At 47.5% G+C, this 16,808-nt stretch overlaps 1 non-coding gene across 1 annotated transcript; it reads left to right on the top strand.

The window, feature by feature from the left end:
• Positions 1 to 227: 227 nt before the first annotated feature.
• Positions 228 to 298, top strand: TRNAG-GCC. The gene has a single exon. It is a non-coding gene; the product is annotated as a tRNA-Gly (tRNA).
• The last annotated feature ends 16,510 nt before the right edge of the window (positions 299 to 16,808 follow it).

The following is a 16,808-nucleotide window of genomic DNA, read 5'->3' as shown; positions in this document are numbered from 1 at the left end:
ATAAGCAAAACATCTTGAGAGAGCTAAGGAATGCTTAGCAAAAAATGAGCTATTTATCTGTTCGGTTATTCTGAAATAGATGGTCATGCGTTATTCATATCCAGTAAATAGCCTTAACCATAAAAGATTCATTTCTACTTTCGATATGTCATACTCACAACTTCTGTGGTTAAGTAGTAAACAGTCATTGGTTATCATTAAGTAGTTTCTACAAACTAGAACATTAGGCACCAGTGGTCTAGTGGTAGAATAGTACCCTGCCACGGTACAGACCCGGGTTCGATTCCCGGCTGGTGCATTTCTATTTTATTTATTTCTATATCTTTCTTTCTATTCCATTATTCCAACGCGTGCCAGTGCGGTGGAACATTATTAGTTCTCCACGCTTCGTTTTATTTTTTCAGGTGCTCTTCATTTCAAAAACTAAAATAAAATTCAGGTGCTCTTCGCCCCTCATCTAGTTTCTTTTTTACCTCAGATTGACTGAACTTTTCAGCATCACGGTTTCAGGTTGCACATCAGAAAACTTATGCCTGTTGTTACTACCATGAATACAATTCATGCATTTTTATCAGGACTTTGTAGGCGCTAAACAACAGATTCTTGATGGACTTATTTTTGTAGATTACAAATGTGTATCACCGCGCCCGAAATTGTTTGGTGCAGCTGTGGATGTTACTGTCACCGAATTGGGAGGAACAACAAAAATTTCCAAACATGAGAAACCGACAATTTGAGTTATGTTTTCTCAGTTAGACGCGTTATCAGCCCAGGCTGATCAATTCCCTACATTTCATGAACAATGTTTTTTAATGTTAGCAGAAAACAGCTAAATTCATTGGATAGATAGTACTCCGTAGAAGATTGGTCCAGTTTATGAGAAAAACAGGACCCAAAAATCATACAGATGATGCCTTTCGGCATATAGAGCACAACCTCAAAAGCATAAAAACAAGAACTCGCCTTGAAGGTGAGGCGACATACCCACTAGACCACTTACAAAAACAAGAATCCGCCTCGCCTAACCCAGCCAGGATGGCCAGGCGTCAGGATAATCATGGATTCACCATAGCACACACCGTGAATATCAAGCTCCCTGTTTATTGTGTCGACTGTCAAGTTAGTGTGTTGGCTGTGAAAATTTCACCAGTGTTGGCTCAAGCCTTTCCAGCACAATGTTACCTGTTTATTATGTTGAGTCAACGTGATTGCTGTGAAAATTCATTGACAATGTAGAAGAATTCGCTGGTGCCATATTCGGGTGCACGAAACTTGAAATAAGAGGACATTCCAGGTGTTGCCACCACAAATTGTTTGTGATTTGTGCATTCTGGCCAGGATATTGTAGGTGCACAAGGACATATTCTTGATGCAGCTTATTTTCATTGATTGCAAATGTATATCACCACAGGGAAATTTACTACCCAGTTTAGTGCAGTTGTGGACACTAGTATCACCAAATTGACAGGAACAGCAAAAAAAATCCGTAGAATAGAGCGTAACAAGACAAGTCATTTTTTCTCAGTTGGAGGAGCCACCAGCCCAGACTGACTAGTCCATACACCACAGGAACTATGCTTGCAATGTCAACAAATAAAAAAGGAACAATGCTTGCAATCTGTCCTACATGAAATCTGACTTGCATGTCCATTGCACTTGCCACCATCTACTTTGAAGAAACCAAAATGACAACCCAGCTTTTCATGTAGGGACCGGAAACTTTTGAGCGACAAGTATTATGGAGCAAAGGTGCTAAAATCCATACTTATTTCCAGCCTAGAGAAGCTTAGAAACAACTGACGAAGCTCTTTTTCCTTGCTTTCGGTGATTGATTCATGGAAAATTATTTTCATCCTTTTTAGTACTGTTGCCCAATGGAATAACCGTAGCACAAGAGCAACTTCAAGATCAGTTCCCCTCATGCCATGGATTGCTATTTCTCCAAGGCAATCCAACGCAAGCTCCTCCGTTCTCCAGTTTGGTGGCTGGTCACAGATGCAACCTGATGGGCACGGAGTTTGTTCCTGTATCAAGGGTTATATCACATAATAAGTTTAATTTATATAGTTTAATGACATAAATTAAGAGCGACAGTTGGAGTGAGGATTTTGTGCTCCCGAGCTCCAGTGCTCCTGCTGTTTTAAAAAATTCAAAATTATGTTTTTTCGAGTTTTAAAAAAAATTGAAAAATTTCTGCAAGTAGGCCATGATTTATCACACAAACGTGCAAAATATAAAATTCAAATACTATGTAGACTGAGCTGTACAAAAATAACAAATGTCTAGATCTGTAGAAGTATGTTTTCAAATCCCCAAATTTTATCATATTTGTCATTTTTGTGGAGCCCAGAATACAAAGAAATTCTTGTCGAGATTTTACATGCCTATGGGAGACAACATTAACTATGTACAGAAATAATTTCAGATTTTTTTGAAACCTAGAAAATGTAATTTTTATTTTTTTAATACGACGAGAGCACTGGAGCTCGGGAGCAAATAGCGCTTTCCGCGACAGTTGAAACTAGAAGAGTAAAATCCATCGTTAGTACTCAAACTTGTCGACCAAAATCACTTTGGTCATCGTACAAAGTGAATACAAATTTACGGTCAGTGAATACACCTATGGGCTCAGAGACGGTCACTGGTGGCGTCCGCGCGTCATATTAGCCTACGTGGGCGAGCTGAAGGACCCACTGTCAAATTTTGTTTTAGCAAATTGACCCCCAAACTTACTACTCTAGCAACTTTATTATGCATACAAGTTCAGCTAGCCACTGTCCATGACTAGTGGAGGCCACCGGTCAAACCAATAACTATTAAAAATAAAATAGAGTAGGAAGTTGTCTCCCTCCCTCCCCTATCCCATCAGAAAACCATCGCCCCCACGTTGACTTAGCCGGGGCGCGGCCGCCACCACAGGGCTCTGCCGCCTCATGGCGTGCCACGCTTGGAACAGGTAGTCCCGACGCCTAGGGATTCGCGGTAGCGGCACGGAGAACTGCCTCTAAACTGCGGCGTCCTCTCTTCGCTGAGAGCACACTGCGTGTACGGGCATGCTGCTGAGCAGGTCACGGCGGAGCCAAGTGTGGCTCGAGGATGCATGGAAGTGGGAGGGGAAGCGCCGCGCCGGCCTCCTCGCCGATGTCGCGAATGGCAATGAGTATGGCTGGTTGGTCGATGTAGCCCTCGACCTCATCGCCGGTGTGCACCACGCCCTCTCTGGCCACAACAATGAAAAGAGCACGGCCGCTTCGCCATCTTGTTCGTGCCGCCAACCGCCGGGAGGTGACGTTCTGTATAAGGGGTGGGGAAGCGGTGGCACGGGATGGAGCCGTTCGTCGGCCAGCACCTCGCCGCTAGACCCTCCTTCTCCACCGTCTTCACATGCAGGAGTGGCTATAGCCGTCGCCTCCACGGACGACGAGCTGCAGGAGGAGCGGCGTGGACGAGCTCATCGAGCAGCTGAGAAGCGACGTGCCGCAGCCCGTGCCCGACGCGCGTCTAAGTCGCCGGCTCGCCGTAGCCCGTGCCGGACGTGCGTCTGAGTCGTCGGTTCGCCGCAGCCGCGCAAGCGCGTACCGCGTGCGCGTCCACGCCCAGGCACTGAAGCGGCTCTGCCACGAGGCCTCTGGACGAGTCCATGCCTCGCCGGCGCCAGAGAGGATGCTCCAGAGCTGCTTCTGCCGAAGGCGGTCGCTCCTGCCGCCCGCCTCGTCTTCGTCAGAGGGGTTGAGGTCGCGGATGGTCGGGGAGACGCTGGAGCATTGCGCAACTCCGGAGGCTGTAGACCTCGCCAACCTTCGTGCAGCTCCTGTTCTGTGCCCTGTCCCATGAGGGTGACACCGCTGGAGGAGCTGGGGCAGCACCCTGAGAGGGAAAGGCGAGACAGCGATGCTGGGTGAAGAGCATGAGCTAGGTACGGTAAGGGAAAATTTCGCCGGCGAACCAAGGGGAAGGCTCCCGCAGGAGTTCGTCGACGACGAGCACCTATGCGGTGCTGACGATGTCCGTCGAATGCACCAGGACGGGAAACTCTCGACCTTATCCCTTCGCTTGTTTTCAATTTGACCCCTGAATTTCTATTATTGGAAACATAGTGGCTCTTTACAGTTTGAGGCTGAGAGATGGGACAATTGCAGTGCCAGCTCAGCAAATACTACGTTTGGACGCCACCAGTGACCGTATGTGAACCCCTAAATCGTATTCAGTGACCGTAAATTTATGTTCTCTGTGTACGATGACCAAAGTGATTTTGGTGGACAAGTTTAAGTACTACCAATGAATTTTACTCAAACTAGAAACTATTAAACTTTGTGAAAGTTAAACAGAGTGTTTTGGGCGTGCATCCCCATGAGTGGGTTCCCTTCTATTTATAAATTATAACATGTGTGTTATAACAAGTACCCAAGTGCTAAAAAGCGCTTGGATGTTGTGTGTCAGTCCGAGCACTCGATTGATGGCCGTTCGATGCGCCCGATCGAAGCAATTGTGGAAATACTTTCTGACAGAATCCCACCTGACTTCTTTCTCTCCACCTAGCTACCTCCTGCAGTACCTCCTGCTCGCCAAAAGGCTACCTCCGCCGGCTACCTCGTGCTGCCGGGGACCCCCATCCGCAGCGGGCGCCGCCGGGAGGCCCCCGACCCGACCGCCCGGCGCCAGGAGCCCCTCAACCTCCGCACCGCGCGCGTCCGGTAGAGCCCCCACCCACCGCGCGAGCGCCGCGACCCACTTCTCCACCTCCTCGCGCGGCACCATTTGGCCACCGCATCCCCAACCTAGGAGCCCGGCCGACCACCGCGCCCTCGTCCGAAGCACCGGTTCCTCCCGCTGCGACTTCGGGCGCCAGTGAAGGAGACCTGAGCCGGAGGCAGCTGGCAGCTCCGTAACGAGCTGTACGAGGTGGCGCTTGTTGGGGGAAGAAGAGGAGCGCTAGGGACGAGGCTCGCGCATGGCCGGAGGGAGGCCAGCAGGGGGCGCCGGGGCATCGAGGTGGGGAGGAAGCAAGCAGGGAGAAAGGGAGGCGCGCGTCACCTCGCGAGGAAGAAGATGGCGAGCGGCTAAAGGGGATCGAGTTATGGAGTGTACTAGATGGACCCAGCGCGCTTTGCTGCGCCGTCCTCTGGTAGGAACGTTTAATTTTTTGGCGTGATTATTCTTTTGTCTAACAACATCTTACATAACGGTGTCAATTATGTCTTTGAATAACCTTGGATTGCAGTAATACACATGGTAAGTGTATGGTACAATTCTAATAGGTTAAACAATAGTTCATGATGTGAAAAATAGCTCAAACCTATGGACAAACCAACTACTACCTCTGTCCCAAATAACTTGCTCAACTTAGTCTATATATGGAAGTATATAGAATTTTTTTTGTTATAGACATCCGTATCTACAAAAGGTTGAGCAACTTATTTTGAGACGGAGAGTATTTTTAATAGGCATAACTTCAAAGTACTGGAAATAGTACACCTAACCCTCTGGGCTCAAATCATGTGCCGAAGCAACATGTTTTTTCATAGGCAGCAATAGTCTAGAGAGTTATACTAATATTCAGAGACAACTTTCCCAAGACCTCACCATCCTCAGCTGCAAAGTCAAAGAAAGCCTCCAATCACCACGAAAGGACCTGATCGCCCATATATTTCTGTAGCACCTCTCTCTTTTCTATCTTGTAAGTCAATAAGTGTTAACACGAAGTTGTTTCCCTATCTGTTAGGTTAGGACTTTTTGGGTTCCACGTTGGTGGACCTTGTACATAGGCCTCTTTATGTAATAATCTTTTGATAATAAAGTGCACAGTAGGAGACTCTCCTGGTGTAAATTCTCAACAAAAAAAAATTCTGAGTTAATATTGTTTGGCGGGGCTCTTTCACTGCTTACAAACCATGCCTACAAAATAAACCAATGAAACTACTGTCAAGTATATCCTAGAGAACACCAGAAGACTCTAGAAGCTACAAAGAAGAAGCTACAAAATAAACCAATCCATAATCTAGAAGCCTGCCCAGCTCATCAGATATTTAAATTCCATGAACAACATTGAACTTAGTATTTTAGTACAAATACATAGCAATTGATAGATGACTTAAACATGGACATATACTGAGCACAAGAGAAATATAATTTGTAGAAGCGCTAAGCATCGTTGCATATGGTCAAAACACATCTCAAGAAACATCTGAGATTAACTTCACATAAGTTAACTCCCGCAACAGGAAATGCAGTCATTGTGGCCTCAAATATTAACATAAGATAGCATATAGCTTAAACGTCCAATCTTTGCATTTGCTAGAAAAAACTTAATCGTCAAGAGAATTATCAACAGTAAAATGGTAGCTTAACTCATCGTGAGGGATGATGATGGAATCATTTTAGGCAAAATGAACTATTTGACCATGCTGAAACATATAGGCGGTAGAAAAAGTTCTAAGCTGTTGTTGTTAGCACTAACCATCTTATCTTATATACTTCTCAACATTCGAACAAAGCTTCAAAAAAGTAATCAAGTTGGTTACATCATCAAGAAACCTTCTATTCTACTCCCTCCGTCCTATAATAACATCTTATCTTATAATTAATATGGAACGGAGGGAGCATCATTTTAGCAGGGACTCTGTTTTGTCTGCCGTTTATATACTTCTAGGAGACACAATGCAAGAACTATACTGGAGCAAAAAATCTAATGTAGAACACCAATGGCGTGGCAACTAACTAAGACCCAACAGATCAATGATCTAGAACATAAATTTTCTAGAATAAATCAACAATATGACTGTGAAATAACCAAAGAGCGTTCATGTAAAAAAAATGATCCGATGACAGTTGTTTTTATTTCACACAAAAAGGAAAACTGAAGCCAGACAGTTCTATGATTTATTCATTGGACCTACGGATGAGTGAATGTACATCTTACCTTTTCAACAAATTGGAGCTAGAAACTCATCTTGTAAGAATATTAACCTAGTAGGAGACGTAGGCAATGGAAGTGCAGGAGCCGACGCTGCAGACATGAGGGCAAGAACCTAGCCAAGAATTGTAGGGCGAACATATGAAAAGCAACTTATATGAACCGGAAAATACGAAGCAAGGAATGAGAACATCATATGATTCGTGTGCATGATACCTCAAGCAGCCTGGAATCATTCCGCCACCAACAACCACAACGCCACAAGACCTACAACTTGGTAAGAAAACAAATAACACATGAAAGGAGGAAATGAACCCCCAAATGACAGAAAACATAACATACACCACACAATCTGCTGCTGACCAAAGTTGGTTAAGGAGTGTAGTGTATCCAGTATTGCTTTACGACGTAACTTAGTTTTCTTGTGCTTCCAAATTAAGAGTAAACATTAAAAAAAGGAAGGAATAAAAACATATGTATTTAGTGACAATTATTTTCACTTAAATCTGCCTAATATTCTACACCAGTTCAAGCGAGAGCAATTACGGATGCTTGAGGCTGCCGCATTTCCATACACAGGAAGAACATATTCCAGTACAAGACATCATCCCATATTGTGGGGGATTAAGCAGTACCAAATGGAAGCGCATTTCCATACACACAAACACCATATTCCAGTACCACATATCATCCCAACATTGTGGGGGCTCAAGCAGAACCAAGTGGAATTTTCTCAAATCAATATCCATTCCACCGTAATGCGTGTTCTGATCAAACCAACAAAAAAAGAGCAAGAAATTTCAATACTGCAAGATCACAAGCTTCTCAAGCATTTCCCTCCCCTCTAGCCAAATGAATATTCGATCCCCTAAAAATGGTAAGCACCCGATTTGCAAGCCAGTAGGTTTCCGATGGCCTGCAAAAACACTGGTTCATCAGACGTTATTCGAGCACAGTGGTAAAAAAATACGTGACAACTGTTCCTCCCTTCTTCCTCTAGCAACTCGGCATTAATAATTTGGCTTGGTGCGCTGGTAGTCTATAAATTATTTTGTTTATTTTCCATGATAAAATGACGCCGGTTCATGCAATCTAAGATTTTCGCGAACTGTTATCATTCGGACGCGATGCAAGAAAGAAAATGCATCTAAGAAATAGATAGAACCTGAGTATTACTACACGTTTCTACAATGTTTTGTCTTCATTATGAATCAGTCATATACAGATATACTGAATTTGCACAACTGGAGAAAATTGATGTATTTGGTCCAACATTACATAATAGATAACCTTTTTGCGAGCAAGCGAAAGCTAAATTATTCTAAGGCACAAGGCACGCGAAGGAAATGAATCGCGAGACGAACGACAGCTAAAATGAATTCATCGTAACATTAACAGAAAAGTAAAAGAAATATACTACTTGTTCTACCCAAATAAGAATCTTGAAAATTTAAAGATTTGTACCATATTAGCACCACAAGTTATTCAATTGAGAACCTTCTGAAAGGAAAAAAGGGGGCATGCTTGAATATATTCATGTATACCTATGATGTTGGAGCCATTTCCATCTACATATTATCCTCCAATCGTATCTATTTACAACGATCCTATGGAAATGGGAGGCGCAATATGTTCTAGACCTGAATTGTAGCGAAGAATACCAAAGTTATATGATAAATTTGTTGGCTAAAATAGTGAGACTGCAAGATGGGAGATAAAATGTCAAATAAGAATCAGCTTTCTATCAACAAGGATTACTCACCGTAATGTAAGCATGATTGTTCTTCCATGCACTCATACAAATATCAGAGCACATAAAAAATCAGGCAGATTGTAAATTTGCTAACTCAAAATTATATTGAATGACGGAAAATGCAAAATCACAAGGGAAACCAGTCCCCGGAGGTAGCACAACCACAAGAAGCAAAGAAGAACGTTGGAGGTGTTCCGGCAGATTGGATGATGAGGAAGTTGATGGAGGGAGTACGAAATACGCCTGCCAAAGGATCACAGTACACATGGCTATCAACATGCCCATTGGCTTGTATTTGGGCATTGCTCGCTGATTTATTATATGCAATCTCTCTTCAGGCATTCGAACAAACACTTGAAGTGCACATCTGAGCCTGCAACGATGATGGCAAAAAAATCCAACTAAGCGAACAAGCACTCATGTAGCTAATCAACAAGAATCACGATTGTATTAGATAGCTTCGCCATATTCCTAAGAGGTCGCAACAGTAGGGGGAGGGCGAGACAAAACTAACCATGATTCGGAGGAGCTAGCTGTGCTGACGGACGGCAACACACGCCAAAGATGCTGATGTTCTGCAACCAGAGGTGGGAGGGTGAGGCCAATCATCACCAGACCCACTGCCGCAAACGACGCCCGCGTGGTGTAGCGCCTCGTCGATGCGGCAGCCGCAGTAGGAACAGAACAACTTCGGGGCGAATGGCAGCACGGCCAGCGGCCGCTGGTCGTTGCATCGGTGTTGGAGCACTGGGGTAGTGCCTCGCTGCGCTGCTTCCTCGTGTGCCGCTCCTAGTCGCCGTCGGCGCCAAAGTCGGAGGCGGCGGAGCTCGATTTGGCCCCTCCCGCGATGAATGGGGGTGAGCTTGGAAGAGGCAGACTGAACCAGGCGGCGACAAAGGTGGAGGCAGTGGAACTCGATTTGGCACCTCCGGCGATGAATGGGGGCGAGCTTGGAAGAGGCAGACTGAACCCGGCTGTCGTTGCTCATCTCCGCCGTATTTTTGCTGGTCGTTCCTCTCCGCAGCGAACCAATGTTGACCTCCAAAAGAACCGACCAACCAGAACAAAACGCTGACAGGTGGCGGAAAGCCAAGCGGTAACGCTACCCGTGGGTGGGACCCATGACAGCGACGCACGGAACGACGACAGAGGCTCGCAACCCTGGGAGCTTAGGGCATCTCCAACCCTACGACCCAAACGGACGGTGTATTTCATCCGTTTGGGTCGTCCCGCGGACACGCGGATGTCGCGCGGACGCACACAGACGTCCGTCCTCATTTTTGTTCCCCAACCCCACACACGACCCAAACGGACACCATCCTCACCTGCGTCCATGGCACAGAGTAGCGGCGCGGCTAGGACGCGCGTGGCGGGCGAGGCCGGCGCGGGCGAGAGACGCGACGCGGCCATGGCGAGCGCCGACGTCGAGCGCCTCGCCGGCCTCGAGCCTCCGACGTTGCCCTCCACCTCCGCCATCCCCATTTGCCGCGGGCTCGGCCCCATCGCCGCGGGCGCCGCCCGTTCGCCGCAGCCGGGCGCGGCCCCGTTGGCGCGGGCGCCGCCCCATTCCTCGCCGCGGGCGCGGCCCCGTTCGCGGCGCCGCCGCGGGCGCGGGCCACGGAAGGAGGGCGACGCGCGAGCGATGCGCGGCGAGGCCGGACGAGACCGATGCGCGAGCGCCGCTCGACCCCGCTCCGCGATGCGCAGCTGGCGGCCGCCTAGGCGCAATGCCTGCGTGCGTGCAGGTCCGGGCGCGAGGCCTCCGTGCGTGCAGGTCCGGCTGCCGCTGCTTGCGTGCGTGCGCTTGCTCCTTTGCTTGCGCGCGAGATGCGCCCGCCGCGAGGCACGGCTAGGGTGGCGCGGGCGTGGCTCGGCCGTCGGCGGAGTCTAGCCGTGGCCCGAGGCGGCGGCGTGGCCCGGCTCGGCCGCGAGGGGCGGCTCGACCCGGCATCGAGTTCCGGCCGGCGGGCGGCGTCGAATCCGGTGCCCGCACGACTCGGCATAGATGGCGGAGCTCCTCATAGCGGTGAGCGAGAGCGGCGCGGACGCTATGCGTCGTCGCCTGAGGCCGTGGAGGCGCTCCCCGGGTGCGCCGGCATGGTCTTCGCCGCCGACATCCTTGGCGGCGCTCATCACCGTTTCGGCCGCGGCGACCTCCGGCAGGGAAGAAAAAAAGTGGGTCTTGCTTAGCGACGGGAGTCTCCATGCGAGCTCGGCGGCGGAGGTTGGCCGGCGACCCTGTTCCGGTGAGGAGCAACGCCAATATTCATGGCAGAAAAGAAGGAGAAAGACAGAGGAGAGAGAAAGCTCCGGGGGCCTGGATGGTGGACTAGTGTGACTGCCATGTGGGGTTTGGGAGGACACGCGCGGATGACCAGAGACGCCCGCACGCGTCCGGCTCGCCCCAAATTGCTCCCAAATTTGGTCCGGCTTTGGGTCGTGCCGGACACCACAGCAGTCCGTTTTTAATATGGGTCCGCGCGTTGGGAGCAGGTTTTACCCAAACGGACCAATCTGATGTCCGTTTGTCCGTTTGGGTAGCCCGGTTGGAGATGCCCTTAGTGCTCTTAAAAGATGGCTGCGTGCGTACGTTAGGATAGGGTTCAACTCTGACTAGCTGGGCTGGCTCGCCTCTTGGCCTGTCTTTCAGGTACGCTAATCGAAAACCAGTTCAGTCTTCCGAATTACTTGGTTTCGATGATTTCAGTCGCAACCTATAATAGAAACTGAAAAACTGAAATCAAACGTCGCAGAAAATTTTGCTCCGATCAACATGCGAAATGAAACGAGGTTTTACTCCGATCGAGCTACATTCGAACATAATTTACATATAAGAATCAAAATACTAACTAATCCTGACGACGTGGGCTTAGCCCAGTGGTTGGGGTCGCAGTGGCGCACCCTAACGACCAGAGTTCGATTCCTGTCAGGGACGAATTTCGGAATTGTCACGCCAAGTCCCGCTTCTACTATATCAAAAAGTGTCTAGTTCCTCCTAGGCACGATTTCATTTTTTTTTCAAAATACTAACTAATCCTACGCTAATTTGATCCAAAATTGGGCCCGGAATAGTCACCGGGGCTCTACGCGGCGGCGGAGGAAGAGGGTTTTTCCGACGGCGACGCCAAGGCGACGACGACTGCGGCAACCTGGAACAGCGCCGCCTCCGCGGAGCTCCCGCGGGTGAGGGGAAGAGCCGGTGCGTCTTTGTTGTTGTCGTCGTCGTTGTCGCCGTGCGACGGAAGCGTCGGCAGCGGCAGGCTGCACGAGCCGCCGGACGGGCCTCGGCTTCCCCATCACGCACCTCGGAGCGCGTCTGCCGGCACACGAACCTGCGCGTCCACCTGCGGGACGCCCTCTTGCGCGCTCCCTCGAAGCGCGCCCACCTCGCGCGGTCCGGCTCCGACCGCACAGCTGGCGGACGCGGCGGCGAGCCTCCGCCGCCGATTCGGCCCCTCCCCTACCGCCCCGTCGTGTGCGCTCCATTGCAAACGGAGGGGAAGTCGCGGCGGAGCGGCTAAGGCGAAGGCGCGGAAGGAATTGCTCGCCGGAGGAAGAGCCCTTTCGCGACGGAGCATCGGCAGCTGCGGCGGGGAGTAGGGTTTTGGAAACCTACACCCCTCTGTGGCCTATATAAATACGGGGCGACCGTCGCGTTTCTCGGGCCCCCGAACTGAGTTTACGGGCCATGCCACGAGTTCAGGCTCTACTGTGGGCCACGTTTAGCCCAAACCCGTAAACTCGCCGGAAAAATACGGTTCCAGCAGGTTATTCGGTCTCTATTAGAGTGCTCTAAGCTAGGTTGGCTGGTCCATATGAACTAAGTGGCATTTTTTGCAATAGTAAGTTGTCTTCTACAGATTTTCTAAGTTGTATTTCCTGATAGTAATTTCTTGCTTTATACATGTGCTACTTGTATTTTTCTGTCGTGGAGCTCGGATGGGCCGCCACCTATTCTGCAGTGACGATCTCTTCGTTCTCCCACTGGTGGTCGCTCGATCGATCTGCTCCTGCCAACGGTGTTAAGGCGGAGGCCATTATAGTGGAGCAACGCCAGGATAGAGGAAACCAAGGGTCATCGTGGCTTCACGATTACATAGAGAGATGGCGGCGTCGAGGTGTTGACATCGGGATAAATGCCAACAAATGTGATCAGTTTTTTTGTTGGCGGTATTTATTGGTTCTACATATGAGAAAAATTGTTTTTGCACACACTAAATTGATTTTCACACAATTTTTCTAAGTCGTGTCTCTCAACAATACTTTGTTGCTTCACACGTGTGATAACTTGTATACCCCTAATTCTTAATTTCATACCTCTACATGAGAGTGACAACAACTATAGCGTGCACCAAATGCAACTTAGTGGGGGTATGGGTGCAGCTAAAACAACACATGCAACCAGGTGCTTTTCTTATCCCAAGTTGTATGTATTTACCAACTGAGTTGTAGTTCAAACAAGCAAAGTTTGGCCTGTGTCATTGGAGGTGGGCGATAAATTGGTTCTTCATATTTGTGCTAAGTTGTTTTTTTCTGGTGGTGTTATTGGTCTCATACATGAGGTAAGTTGTATTTTGTACACAATAAATTGTTCACTAACACATTTGCTAAGTCATGTTTGGACGGATTTAATCGTTACTTCACACATTTGCTAAGTCATGTTTGGACGGATTTAATCGTTACTTCACACATGTGCTAAGTTGCATACTATTTCTAAGTCATACACCCATTAGTGTTAAGTTGCATACCCACTAGTATTAAGTTATATATCCATTAGGGTTAAGTTGCATACCTTCTATTGTTAAGTTGTATACCCATCGCGGTTAACTTGCATCCATTGTTCAACATAGTTGTAGATGTAATGAACACAATTGCAATTTTTTATCTGTATTTAATCCATTTGGACACCTTTTTTATTTGTCCATTATCCAACTAAGGTTAAATTGCATCAATTGTCCAGTTGGCTCTCACCGTTATGGTGAAGTCGATCGAGCGCCATTATAGTGAACTTATCTATCCTTGCGCCTAAGTTGTTTTTATGTAGTGCAACAACAACGTGGGTTATGTCGTTTTTTGTTAAAAGTAAACTGACACTTCACACATGTGCTAAGTTGCATGCCCATGTTGCTAAGTTGTATACCACCTAGTGATATATGGTTTAGTTGCACCCATTGTTAGGTCAACTTGCACCATCTACATAGTTTAGTTGCATCCATTATTTACATCAATTATTAGGTTAAGTTGAAAAAGCTACTTGGTTTAGCTGCATCCATTATTAGGTTAAGTTGCGCAACTGCAAGGTTTAGTTGCATCTATTATTAGGTTGAGTTGCAACAACAACATGGTTGAGTTGCATATACTATTAAGTTGAGTTGCAACCACTTAAGGGTTTAATTGCATCCATTATTAGGTTAAGTTGCAACAACTAGAGTGTTTAGTTGCATCTATTATTAAGTTGAGTTGCAACAACTATAGAGGGTTTAATTGCATCCATTATTAGTTTAAGTTGCAAACTACATGTTTTAGTTGCATCTATTATTAAGTTGAGTTGCAAAAACTAGTACTTAGTGCGCTAGCACCACACCTAAGTTTTGTACCACTAGTGCTTGTCGGTAGAGCCCCCATCTAGGATGAGCGCCCCCGGAAGGCCGGAACCCCCCACCTTCACCGAGCGAGCGCCGCGATCCACTTCTCCACCTCCTGCGCAGCGCCATCTGGCCACTGCATCCCCCTCCTGAGACCCCCGCTGACCACCACGCCCTTGTCTAGCACCAGTTCCTCCCGCTGCGACTGCCGGATCAAATGAAGGAGACCGGAGATGGAGGTAGCTAGGAGCTCCGGAACGAGCTGGGCGAGGCGTCGCTTGTCGGGGTAAGAAGAGTAGCGGTAGGGGCGAGGCTCGCGCATGGCCGGAGCGAGGCCAGTAGGGGCGCCGGGCATCGATGTGGGCAGTCACCTCGCGAGGAAGAAGAGGGCCGAGCAGCTGAAAAGGGTCGAGCGATAGGGTGCATGCGTTAGGATATTCAGCGCTGATTGGATGGGCTCTTTGGCCGGTCTGGCTTAGCTGGGCTGGCTGGTAAAGGTGCCTCTTCCCCCCTAGTCTTCAGCTGACACGCATATGAGTTAGTTGCATTTTTTCAGTAGTAAATTGCTTTCTACAGATTTTCTAAGTTGGATTTCTCGGATAGTAGTTTCTTGCTTTATATATGTGCTACGTTGTGTTCTATTGTCGTGGAGCTCGGATGGGCCGCGACCTATTATATAGTGACGGATCTCTTTGTTCTCCCACTGGTGGTAGCCTGATCCAGTTGTTGCTGCCAAAGGTGTCGAAGGGCGGAGGCCAACATAGCGGGAAAACATCGGGATGGAGGAAACTAGAACGGGTGGTGGTGGCATCACGATTACACAGAGAGATGGCGGCGTCGGGGTTTCAACGTCGGGATAAAGGCTAACACATGTGATAAGGTTTTTTTTGGCAGTCTTTATTGGCTCTAAATATGAGAAAATTTGTTTTTTTTTCATACAATAAATTGATTTTCCCACAACTTTGCTAAATAAATTTTCTCAACAATAGTTTGTTGCTTCACATTGTTTAGTTGTATCCATTATTAGGTTAAGTTGCAGTATCTACAAGGTTTAGTTGCATCTACAAGGTTCATGGTGATTGAGGTGGAGTTGTACCTCACGGCGGCGGTTGTCACGAATGCAACATATTTGTTTCTTCATACATGTGCTAAGTTGTATTCTTGTCGGTGGTTTTATTGGTTCCGCATATGAGCTAAGTTGTATCTTGCACATAATAAATTGTTTGCTCACATATTTCCTAAGTCGTGTTGGTAGGCGGTATATTGTTGCTTCACACGTGTGCTAAGTTGCATACCCATTATTTCTAAGTTGTATACCCACTATTTGTTAAGTTCAATATACCCACTATAGTTAAGTTGCATCCATTGTCCAATGTAGTTTTACCACGCCGCTACTAAGTTGGCTAGAACCATTATCGTGAAATTGCATACCATCGTCGCAAACTTGCATGTCCATACGTCTAAGTTATGTACTTTTAATACTAAGTCGGCTACAATGATTTGGTGTGATGTAGCCCACCATTGCCGTGAAGTTGGTTACCAATACGTTTAAGTTACACATTATTTAGTATATGAAGTTGTATATTATTGGTACTAATTTGGCTACCCAAAACCAATTTTCGAATAATAATATTGGTATTATGAAGTTAGGGATTATTATTGTTGAGTTGACTATCTCGAAAACTAAGTTGGCTACAAAATAGAGAAATATAATGAACTTGAATATCGACATGCCTAAGTTGCATACTATTAGCACTAAATAGCACTACAAGAAAAGTTGCCATGGCCGACGAAGTTGAAGTCGCGCCGTGGTTGCTGGTGTACCATGGCCGACGATTTTGGGTCCCTCCGTGGTGCATGTCAAAACTTTTTTTCTCGTTTTTGAGGCCACCTAGCCCGACGAAAGCGGCCAAAACGTCGCGTATGGTGGCCCGGGACGTGGTGCATCTCGAAATCTCGGGTTCGCCGGCCGAGTCAACGCAAATCCGCACCGCCGAGGGATGTAGGGCCCGGATGGCAGCCTCTCCGGCATTGTTTTTTTTCTCGATCGCGCCATCTCGTTCAACGTTCTCCGATCGAGCCGTTTACGATGCGGGATCATGGGTCCCGCATGTCATCCTCTATGAACCAAAATTCTTTCTATTCTTGGATTTTTTTTGACCCCCTGATTTCTGGCTACTTCCTTTTTCTTTTGATCCCTTGCCGCCTTGGAAACGTTGAGACCGCTGCTGCTAAATGGGACCCGCATGTCATCCTCTATGTGCAATCAACTTTCATTTCTTGGAGTTTTTTTTGGCACCTTATATTTGGTCACTTGCCTTTTTTTTCGATCCCCTGCCGCCTCTCAAACGGTGATACCGCTGCTGCTAAATGGGACCCGCATGTCATCCTCTATGTACTATAAAACTTTCTTTTCTTGGATTTTTTTGGCACCTCATATTTGGTCACTTGCCTTTTTCTTTCGATCCCCGCCGCCTCTCAAACGGTGATACCGCTGCTGCTAAATGGGACCCGCATGTCATCCTCTATGGACTATAAAACTTTCTTTTCTTGAATT

This window comes from Lolium rigidum, chromosome 7, assembly GCF_022539505.1.
Source record: "Lolium rigidum isolate FL_2022 chromosome 7, APGP_CSIRO_Lrig_0.1, whole genome shotgun sequence".
Taxonomy (NCBI): domain Eukaryota; kingdom Viridiplantae; phylum Streptophyta; class Magnoliopsida; order Poales; family Poaceae; genus Lolium; species Lolium rigidum.
This window is presented reverse-complemented; position numbering and strand designations above follow the sequence as displayed.